At 35.5% G+C, this 8,609-nt stretch overlaps 1 pseudogene; it reads right to left on the bottom strand.

Annotated features, from left to right (window-relative positions):
• Window positions 1–2,171: 2,171 nt before the first annotated feature.
• LOC122750797 lies at window positions 2,172–2,583 on the bottom strand (annotated as a pseudogene).
• Between the last annotated feature and the right edge of the window lie 6,026 nt (window positions 2,584–8,609).

Below are 8,609 nucleotides of genomic sequence, written 5' to 3'. Positions count from 1 at the left end.
CTTGTGAGGGGGTACAGAGAGAAAGGAAAGAGAGAAGGACAGATAAGAAGAACTAAGAAATAGGGAAATACACAGTAATCATAACTGTAAAGGGGAATGGGATAAACTCACCTAAAAAATGGAAGTGGAAACTAGAACGGATTAGAACCCGGAATTAAACTATCTAATGTTTATAAGAAAAAACATTAGAAACAGAGAAACTCACACATAATTAAAACAAAGGAAAATACATTTTACTTCAGCCAAAGTCAATTAAACGTCATGGTAGTAATCATGATCTCAGAGAAGACAAAAATTAATACTGTCCTAAGGAAAAGTGGTAAGCAAGGAAAGTGCATCTTGTTAAAAGAAACCAAAAATAGTAAATAGTAATAATAACCCTATTTGCACCAAATGGAGTAGCATCAAAATTCATAAGGAAAAAGTTAAATTCTAAGAGGAAATAGACAGTAAAACTATCCTGGTGGGTGACCTCAACTTTCTCCTCTCAGAACTAGATAAATCTAATGACAAAATAAACAAGAAAGAATTTAAGGAGATAAATAAAATTTTAGAAAAGTTAGATATGATAGGGCTCTGGAGAAAACTGAATAGACATAGAAAGGAATATACTTTTCTTTGTTTGTTTCTCAATGGTATATGGCACCTACACACAAAAAAAATCACCATATATTAGGGCATAAAAACATTTCAATCAAATGCTGATAAATTAAACATTAATTTAGTACATTTTAATTTAACACAAATTAAATGCATCCTTTTCAGATCATGATGTTATAAAATGACATTAAAGGGAATTGGAAAGATATTAATAATTAATTGGAAACTAAATGTTCTAACCCTAAAGAACGAGTGGGTCAAAGAAAAAACCATAGGAATAATGAATAATTTCATTAAAGAAAATGATAACCATGAGGCAACATTTCAAAAGTTGGGGTATTCAATCAAACAATACTAAGGAGACCATTTATATCCTTGAAATGTTTATATCAATGAGAGAAAAAGCATATTAAGTGATTGGCCATTCAGCAGCAGCAGCAGCAACAACAACAACAAAAAAAAAAAACAACATAGAAAAAGAAGAAATTAAAAATCCCCAATTTAACACCAAAATGGAAATGCTGAAAATCAAAGGAGAGATTGATAAAATTGAAAAAAAGAAAATCACGGATCTAATAAATAAAATTAGTAGTTGGTTTCATGTGAAAAATAATAAAGTAGATAAACAATCCCTTAATTTGATTCTAAAAAAAGGCACAAACTATGTATATCAAAAATAAAAAGGGTGAATTGGCACCACAAATTATGATATAATTAAATAAATTATTAGGAGTTATTTTTCTGAATTAAATGGCAGGAAAATTTTTTTTGACGATTTATAATCTAAATAAGATTGATGATTTTTTTCTTTTTAAAAATACATTTTAAATATTATTACCTAATTGAAAATCAACAAATCCACCATGTGTTCTTTACAGAATAAGTCAAGGATGTATGTTTTTGTCTACCAGCCCACGTCTCAACCCATCTATAATCTACAGATTTAGAGACTTTCCTGAAGTGAAGTGACAGTCCTTGACTTCAAGTCTAGGGCTCTACTCAGTCTGCCAAGCTGCTTCTATATATTTTTATGTCTCTTTAAACTTGTAAATAACAGGAAAGATAATAGTATGGGATATATGGGATACTGTCATTGGAGTGAAAAGATGTGAGCTCTAATTTCAGTGATGCTTATAACCTGTGTGACCTTGGACAAGCCTCTCAGTCTCTCTGAGACTGTTCATCTGTAAATTGAGATGGGTAAAGTAGCTCATTTCTAAGGTCCCTTTGAATTATTTAAGTGTGTGGTTCCATAAAATAAGTACATAAAATAAGCTTTAGGGCAGGTACATAATATTAACAAACCAGTTCTAAATTTAAAGAATTGAACCATAATGGTTTGGTTTGAGTATATCCATTAGTAACTGAAGTTTTCCTGTAGCATACTTTGTCCTATCAGTTGTATGATATCTTGAATTTTCCAGCACGCCATGGAAAATATTTTCAGAGACCTATTTTTCTTCCAAGTATTGTCTAGAGTCTTCCCTTTACAAATTTACTTCTTTAGTATTTTTTTAAAAGATCTACAAAATATAATGTTTATTTCTGGTTATTTTGTTTGTTTCTTTCTTTTAGGGAGCTTCTGCTTCCATTTTCAATTTCTTCAAAATCTCTTCCAGAGTTGTGGATGCCAAAATCTTTACCACTTTCTCACAAGATTTACCATCTTTATCTAAGATAACATCATTCTTCCTAAGTTCCAGGACCTTGGAAACATAACATAGTTCTGCATTAGCCTCCCCTTTGGAGAGAGGTGCAGCAATAGCTACACTTAAGTTTTCTGTTGTCACATCTTATGGCATTTTGTTTGGAGCCAGGTTTGGTATGACTGGCTATTGCAATGGAACCACTCTGAGCAACTGCCACAGGTCCAGTGGGAGGAAGTGGTTTCAAGAGCTCTTTATTCTGACCTTTCCCCTTCTTGGCTATCCTCACAGCAGAAGGGAGCCTGGCCATTCCTGCTTTGATGCCAACACAGTGCATGTCAGCTCAGAGGCTAAGGTAGAGCATATGCTGCAGGGTCTTCTCCACCCCCCAAAAAGACTGATGAATATTTACATAAATATAAATTTTCCAAATTTATAGTGATTTCTTTGAGTACTTTCTCCGCTTTATCACATTAGTTCTGCTTCTGAACCATAAGCATTTCTTTAAAGAAAAATCAAGGAATGCCCATCAATTGAGGAATGATTAAACATGTGGTATATGACAGAATATGGAATATTATTGTGTTATAAGAAATGACAAGCAGGATGACTTCAGAAAGGCCTGGAAAGACTTGTATGAACTGATATATATTGAAGTAAATAGAACCAAGAGAACATTGTGAACAGAGACAGAAATATTGAATGATGAAGAACTGTGAATGACTTAACTACTCTCAGCAACGTAATTATCCAAGACAATGCCAAAGGACTAATGATAAAACATACTATCTACTTCCAAAGAAAGAACTGCTATTGATTGAACACAGACTAAAACATGCTATTTTTCACTTTAATTTTTGTTCTTGTATTCAAGTTTTCTTGTACAAAATGAACAATATTTTAATGTTTTACATAATTGCACATGTATAACCCATATCAGATTGCTTATCAGAGGCAGGAGGGGAGGGAGGGAAGGAAGGATGGGCAATATTTGTAACTCAAAAGTATAAATAAAAAAGTTTATTATTAGATGGCGGAGAGGAAGCAGCAAGCTGCCTGAGCTCTCCTTCTGTTCCCTCAAAACAAACATTAAATCAAGCCTCTGGACAGATTCTGAAACTACAGAACCTGCAAAGAGACAGAGAGACACAGTCCTCCAACCAGAGATAATTTAGAAGACTTCACGAAAAAGGTCGGTCTGACTTGGGCAAAAGGGAGGCCCAGCGCAGGGCAGCAACCCAGTGCCAAGGGGGTCAGGGCAAGTCAGCAGGAGCTGCGGGCCACAGCCGAACAACTGAGGCCCCTGGAACCTGGTTCAAAAATCTGGTGGCCAAGAAGGACAGTGGAAAAACCTACCTGCACTGGCCGAGAGGGCCACGAACGGGTCAGGCGGGATCAGACGCCGGGGTCCAACACCTGGCTGGCCGAGTACAATCAGACAGGAAGTGCAGGGCTGGGGATCTCCACACACCATAAAGGCCTCAGAGTAAAAAGCCAGTCACACAGCACCTATACCCCTGCACAAGAAGCCCAAAACAGGGACGCTGGTGCCCCCAGAGCAGACCTCAACTTTAAAAAATAAATAAATAAGCTGTAATAATGAGTAAGAAGCATAAAAGAGCCCTCTCCATTGAGAGCTTCTGTATCAATAGGGAAGAAGCCAACACAAACTCAGATGAGGACAATAGCCTCAAATTGCCTACATCTGAAGCCTCATGAGGGAAGGTGAATTGGTCTCAAGAACAAAAAGCCTTCCTGGAAGAGCTCAAAAAGGATTTTAAAAATCAATTGCGAGAGGTAGAAATGGGGAGAGAAATGAAAACAAAACAAGAAAACTATGAAAAAAGAATCAGCAGCTTGGAAAAGGAAGCACATAATTTCACTGAAGAAAACAAAGTCTTAAAAAATTCATTTGGCCAAATGGAAAAAAAGGTGCATAATCTCATTGAAGAAAACAATGCCTTAAAAAATTCATTTGGCCAAATGGAAAAAAAGGTGCATAATCTCACTGAAGAAAACAATGCCTTAAAAATTAAAGTGGGACAGTTGGAAGATAAGGAATCCATGAGACACCAGGAATCAGTCAAGCAGAATCAAATAAATGAAAAAATGGAAGAAAATGTGAAATACCTCATTGGAAAGACAACTGATCTGGAAAACAGATCAAGGAGAGACAATTTGAGAATCATTGGACTGCCTGAAAGCCATGACCAGAAAAAGAATCGAGACACCATATTCCAGGAAATTATTAAGGAGAAGTGCCCTGATATCATAGAATCAGAGGATAAAATCATCATTGAAAGAATCCACCAATCACCACCTGCAAGAGACCCCAAAAGGAAAACTCCAAGGAATATTGTAGCCAAATTCCGGAATTATCAGGTGAAGGAGAAAATACTCCAAGCAGCCAGAAAGAAGCAATTTAAATATCATGGAGCCACGGTCAGGATTGCTCAGGACCTGGCAGCTTCAACATTAAAGGACCGCAAGGCTTGGAATATGATATTCCGGAAGGCAAAGGAGCTTGGATTGCAGCCGAGAATCTTTTACCCAGCAAAAATGTGCATTTTCTTTCAGGGGAAAAGATGGACATTTAATGACATTGGGGACTTTCAATCTTTCCTGATGAAAAGACCAGAACTGAATAGAAAATTCGATCTCAACATACAAGACTCAAGAGAAGTTTAAAAAGGTGAACAGAGGGGGAAAAAAAACTTACCCTATTAGGTTAAACTGTTTATATCCCTACACAGGAAAATAATACTCATAACTCTTAAGAACTGTAAATGTATTTGGGCAGAGAGAAGGACTTTACATAGAGGGTATAAATATAAATTGTCTTTGATGTGATGATACAAAAGAATTAAGGGGTTAAAAAGGGAGTCTATGGGGAGGAAAGGAAAGGGGAGGTGGAATGGGATGAATTATATCACATGAAGAGGTGGAAAAAAAAAACCTATTACAATAGAGGGAAAGAAAGGAGGGGGGAACATGGTTTCAACCCTATTCTCATTAGATTTGACTCAAAGAGGGAATAACATATACGTTCATTGGGGTAAAGAAACTTAACTCATTCTTTAGGGAAGCAAAAGGGGAAGGGAAAGGGGGGGACTGATAGAAGGGAGGACAAAAGCAAGGGAGAAAAGGGTAAAGAAAAGAGAGGGGGTGATAAAAAGGGAGGGCAGATCGGGGGAGGCAGGGGTAAGAAGTAAAACGGTGAGTAGGAATAGGGTGAAAGAAGGGGGGAAAAGTACAAAGGGGGTAAATAGAATGGAGGGGAATAGACAGTCAGTAATAATAACTGTGAATGTGAATGGGATGAACTCTGCTATAAAACAGAAGCGAATTGCAGAGTGGATTAAAAACCAGAAGCCTACAATATGCTGTTTACAAGAAACACATTTAAAGCAGAGAGATACACACAGAGTAAAGGTAAAAGGCTGGAGCAGAATATATTATGCCTCAGCTAAAGTAAAAAAGGCAGGGGTAGCAATCCTTATCTCAGACAAAGTGCAGGCAAAAATAGATCTCATTAAAAGAGATAAGGAAGGAAATTACATCTTACTTAAATGTACTATAGATAATGAAGTAATATCAATATTAAATATGTATGCGCCAAGTGGTATAGCATACAAGTTTTTAGAGGAGAAGTTAAATGAGTTACAAGAGGAATTAGACAGTAATACTCTACTAGTGGGGGATCTCAATCTCCCCCTCTCAGAATTAGATAAATCTAGCCAAAAAATAAATAAGAAAGAAGTAAAAGAGGTGAACAGATTACTAGAAAAGTTAGACATGATAGATGTCTGGAGAAAATTGAATGGGGATAGAAAGGAATATACCTTTTTCTCAGCAGTACATGGCACATTTTCAAAAATTGACCATGTATTAGGGCACAAAAACATCATAGTCAAATGTAGAAAGGCAGAAATAGTAAATGCATCCTTCTTAGATCATGATGCAATAAAAATTACATGTAAGAAAGAGCCAGGGAAAAGTAGAATGAAAATCAATTGGAAACTAAATAATTTCATTCTAAAGAATGAATGGGCCAAACAAGAAATCATAGAAACAATCAATAACTTTATCCAAGAGAATGACAATAATGAGACAACATACCAAAATCTATGGGATGCAGCCAAAGCAGTGCTTAGGGGAAAATTTATAGCTCTAAATGCTTACATGAATAAAAAAGAGAAAGAGGAGATTAATGAATTGGGCATGCAACTTAAAAAGCTAGAAAAAGAACAAATTAGAAATCCCCAATTAGACACTAAATTAGAGATCCTGAAAATTAAAGGAGAAATTAATAAGATTGAAAGCAAAAATACTATAGAATTAATCAATAAAACTAAGAGCTGGTTTTATGAAAAAAACAATAAAATAGATAAAATATTGGTTAATTTGATTAAAAAAAGAAAGAAGAAAACCAAATTACCAGTATCAAACATGAAAAGGGTGATGTTACCGCCAATGAAGTGGAAATTAAGTCAATAATTAGGAAATATTTTGCCCAACTGTATGCCAATAAATTTGACAATCTAAATGAAATGGATGAATGTTTACAAAAACACAAACTGCCCAGGTTAACTGAAGAAGAAATAAAATCCTTAAATAAACCCATATTAGAAAAAGAAATTGAACAAGCCATTAATGACCTCCCTAAGAAAAAATCCCCAGGGCCAGATGGGTTTACGGGTGAATTTTACCAAACATTTAAAGAACAATTAATTCCAATATTATACAAATTATTTGGAAAAATAGGTGAAGAAGGAGTTCTACCAAATTCGTGTTATGACACAAATATGGTGGTGATACCAAAACCAGGCAAAGCAAAAACAGAGAAAGAAAATTATAGACCAATTTCTCTAACGAATATTGATGCTAAAATCTTAAATAAGATATTAGCAAGGAGATTACAGCAAGTGATCACCAGGATAATACACTATGACCAGGTGGGATTTATACCAGGAATGCAGGGCTGGTTCAACATTAGGAAAACTATTAACATAAACAACCACATCAATAAGAAAACCAACCAAAATCATATGATTATCTCAATAGATGCAGAGAAAGCTTTTGACAAAGTACAGCACCCATTCCAAATAAAAACACTAGAGAGTTTAGGAATAGGGGGAGCTTTCCTTAAATCTCTAATGATTAGAGAGATGCAAATTAAAACAACTCTGTGGTACCACCTGACACCTATCAGATTGGCTAAAATGACAAAAAAGGAAGATAATAAATGTTGGAGAAGCTCTGGAAAAATTGGAACACTAATGAATTGTTGGTGGAGTTGTGAACTGATCCAACCATTCTGGAGAGCAATTTGGAATTATACCCAAAGGGCGATAAAGTTGTGCATACCCTTTGACCCAGGAATTCCACTTTTAGGTCTTTTTCCCAAAGAAATCATGGAAGGGAGAAAGGGACCCACATGTACAAAAATATTTATAGCTGCTCTTTATGTGGTAGCAAGGAATTGGAAGTTGAGGGGGTGGCCATCAATTGGGGAATGGCTGGACAAGTTGTGGTATGTGAATACAATGGAATACTATTGTGCTGTAAGAAATCATGAGCAGGAGGAGTTCAGAGAAACCTGGAGGTTCTTACGTGAGCTGATGGTGAGTGAGATGAGCAGAACCAGAAGAACATTGTACACAGTATCATCAACATTGAGTGTTGACCTACTGTGATGGACTATATTCTTCTCACCAATGCAATGGTACAGAAGAGTTCCAGGGAACTCATGATAAAAGAGGATCTTCAAATCCAAGAAAAAAAAAAAGAACTGTGGAGTATAGATGCTGATTGAACCATACTATTTCTTTGGTTTTGGGTGCTGTTTTTTTTTTTTTCTATTTTGAAGTTTTGCATCACTGCTCTGATTTTTTCTCTTGTAACTGGATTAATGCAGAAATAGGATTAATGTTATTATGTATATATATATATATATATATATATATATATGTGTGTGTGTGTGTTTGTGTGTGTATATATATATATATATATATATATATGTATATGTATATAGATATATAAAAATAACCTCTATCAGATTATCTGCTCTCTAGGGGAGGGGGGATGGAGGGGAGGGAGGGAGAAAAATCTGAAATTGTAAAGCTTGTATAAACAAAAGTTGAGAACTATCTTTACATGGAACGGAGAAAATAAAATACCTTATATGTAAAAAAAAAGTTTATTATTTAAAAAAAGAAAAATCAACAAACTACCTATTTCAAACACATCTCCTTACTCCTTTGTCATCCTGTGTTGACACAAGTCAAGGTCTCTTGGCTCTCATTCTGCCTACTTAAGCATCCAGGAATTCTAGGTCCTCCCAGCAAATCCTACACATTTAGA

Source organism: Dromiciops gliroides, chromosome 1 (genome assembly GCF_019393635.1).
Source record: "Dromiciops gliroides isolate mDroGli1 chromosome 1, mDroGli1.pri, whole genome shotgun sequence".
In the NCBI taxonomy this organism is placed as follows: domain Eukaryota; kingdom Metazoa; phylum Chordata; class Mammalia; order Microbiotheria; family Microbiotheriidae; genus Dromiciops; species Dromiciops gliroides.
Note: the sequence above shows the minus strand (reverse complement) of the source record. Positions and strands in the feature narration are given on the sequence as shown.